Raw genomic sequence first — 3,211 nt, forward strand, 5'->3', positions numbered from 1 at the left:
AAATGGGTAGAAATATGTGGGCTATTTGGGTACGATAATATGGACAGGTATGATGTGTTCTAGTGAGGTATCTAACGGACTTACAAGGTATGGCAGTACTAGGGTTATGTGGAAATAGGTACGTCGATTGTCAAGTATGAATACCAATTACTAAAGGAGTTACAAGTTGTACGACATGGTCAGATAATAATATTTAGTGTTGCATTCACATTTGAGAAACCAACTAGTTTATTACTACAGGAACTTAGATTGAGCATTATGTTGAAGGAAAATTTTAGTGGTTGAGCATTATTTTAAAGAAAATTTTTAGTGGTGGATCTTTGGTACAATATTAATACATTTAGGTTGTGAAATGTATCTTGAGGGTTCTGAATGAGTACTGACGATTTTATCTTAAGCTTCAAAAGGTAGATTGATACTAAAATAACAAACTTATAGGGAAAGAATGTCCTAGTGGATATACTTGGGTGAAGTAAATTGAAGATTTAGCAAGAAAGTGCATATAAATTGGGTTAGTCCATTGAATTTGATTGGTATACCTAAGTTTAAGGTGTTAGATCGGGGAAAAGGTTCACTTCATGGTAAAAAAAGGGTTAACTGAGCATGATGGAAAATAAAAATTTGTGAGAATTTGTATTTGGGATGAAAGTATATGATTAGAATTTGTTGGTTAAATAAATTTTGTATGTAATAAATATTTGTGAGTATCTAAGGTTGATATTTCTACTATTTAACTGAGTAATGTGGTTGTATGATAAATTTTAGGAGATTTAGGGCACACTCGAATATAATTTAAAGGAGCTGGAATCATAACTAAAATAAGATAAAACTTGTGGGATGTGTAGCCTTAAGAAAAATAAGTGAGAGCAGAATTATTTTCTCTGATTGTAAGAACTAAAAATGTATCTTCGAAGGGATCGAGAATTGGGTTCAAAATTGCGTGATTTCATCTATTTTGTTTTGGTTAAGGTAATAGCATAACATGTTAATCAGCTTGGTTAAAAGCTATTGAATAGAACTTAAGAGAGGAGTGTACAGACGTTCAACTTAAGTGAGATGATAGGTTATGTTGTACTGTTGAATTTAGAAATGAGTAGGGTTGGATTTTTAGTGAAGCATATGGTATGGTTGGTGGAGAGGCAATCAATGATAAGCTAAGATAAGGTGATTCGTAAAAATCTTCAAAATATAAGCAAATGTAGATAATTAAGGGCATTGTGTTACACAATTGAACTTATAATTCAAATTATTTTTTTTTGTTATAAGTCTGAATTTCTGGTGGTATATTTTGTCAAGGTATGAATTAGTAAGATGAGAAACGATTGATTGCATCATTATTGAGCACGTGAAAGAATTTATGCATGCTTTGGACCATAAAGTTGTTACTTTTGATTGTTAAAGGATCTAAGGAAGGGTTTACCCTCAGACTTTTGATTTAGAATGTGAAGTAAAATACCATGGATTATTAGTAAAACATGAGATCGGTAAGCAAGCTAGATAAACAAGAGTTTGATATATTGAAGGAGCGAGATATTTAGAATTTGCACCATGAAAAGAATTTGAGAAGAGTGAAAGAATAGGACCTCTCGTATAAATCCATGGGGTGTAGTTGATGGTTGTTTTAATTTTTGCCTATGAGTTTAGATATAATTGTGAGATGTGAACTAGTTCGGTACAGACTTACTAGGAGTTTATCATCGACTTAAAAAAAAAGAGTTTTGGTTTAGGTGACAAATAATGAGGTATTTAATAATAATAATAATATTAATAATGATAATAATAATAATAATATAATAATAATAATAATAATAACAACAATAATATTATATTAATAATAATATTAATAAAAATAATAATAATAATAATAATGATAATAATAATAATAACAATAATATTAATAATAATAATAATAATAATAATAGTAATAGTAACAACAACAACAACAACAACAACAACAACAACAACAATAATAATAATACTAATAATAATAATATTAATAATAATAATAATAATAATAATAATATTAGTAAATAATAATAATAATAATAATAATAATAATAATAATAATAATAATAACAATAACAATAACAGTAACTGTAGTGTATGGGAATCCTAGTATATCAGATCATAGCTCTATGTTGTTAACTGTTCAAAAAACTCAGCAGCATGGGAAAGGTAGCTTCAAATTCTTTAACGTTTGGACTGAGAATGAGAGTTTTATGGAAATTGTAGAAACTACCTGGAAAAAAGATTATGGTTATGATACAATGAAGCAGGTCTGGTGTAAATTGAAGGATCTCCAACGTAGATTACAACATCTGAACAGGAAAGAGTTCAAGTATATTGGGAAGCAGATTGATATGGCTAGAATAGAGGTTGCAAATGTTCAAAACCAACTAAATGAACAAGCTACTGATGAGTTGATTGTGAAGGAGAAAGAGCTGTTAATCAAACTTGAAAAATGGTCTTTAATTGAAGAAAGTGCTCTGAGACAGAAATCAAGGATCAAATGGATTCAACTGGGGGATGCAAACAACAAGTATTTCAGTTCAGTCATTAAAGAGAGAACCCAAAAGAAACAAGTTAGAAGTATTATGTCCTTAAATGGTCAGATGCTTTATGATCCACAGGAAATCCAAGAGGAGTTTGTGATGTTTTATAAGAGTCTAATGGGGTCTTCAGCAGGTAAACTACCAGCTATTAATGCAAAAGTGATGAAAAGAGGGCCTACATTGACAAAACAACAAAGATTACAATTGTGTAATGCAGTAACTGATCAAGAGATACATGAAGGTTTGAAATCCATAGGGGATGATAAGGCACCAAGGATAGATGGATACAATGCTTTTTTTTTAAAACATACTTGGCAGATTATTAAAAGGGATGTCATTGAAGCTGTTAAAAGTTTCTTTACAATTGGGAATCTTCATAAGAATTTTAATTGTACTCTAGTGACTCTCATACCAACAGTACAGAATCCCAAAACAGTGAAAGAGTTTAGACCAATAGCTTGTTGTACTGTGATGTATAAGATTATTTCTGAACTGTTAACCAACAGGTTGCATGGTCTGATTCAGAGCATTATATGTGAAAGTCAAGCAGGGTTCATCCCAGAAAGGAAAATTGCTGATAATATAGTGCTTGCTCATGAATTGGTCAAAGCTTATACTAGGAAGCATATCTCTCCTAGAAGCATGTTGAAGATTGATCT

The sequence above is a fragment of the Solanum lycopersicum genome, chromosome 1 (genome assembly GCF_036512215.1).
Source record: "Solanum lycopersicum chromosome 1, SLM_r2.1".
Classification (NCBI taxonomy): Eukaryota; Viridiplantae; Streptophyta; class Magnoliopsida; order Solanales; family Solanaceae; genus Solanum; species Solanum lycopersicum.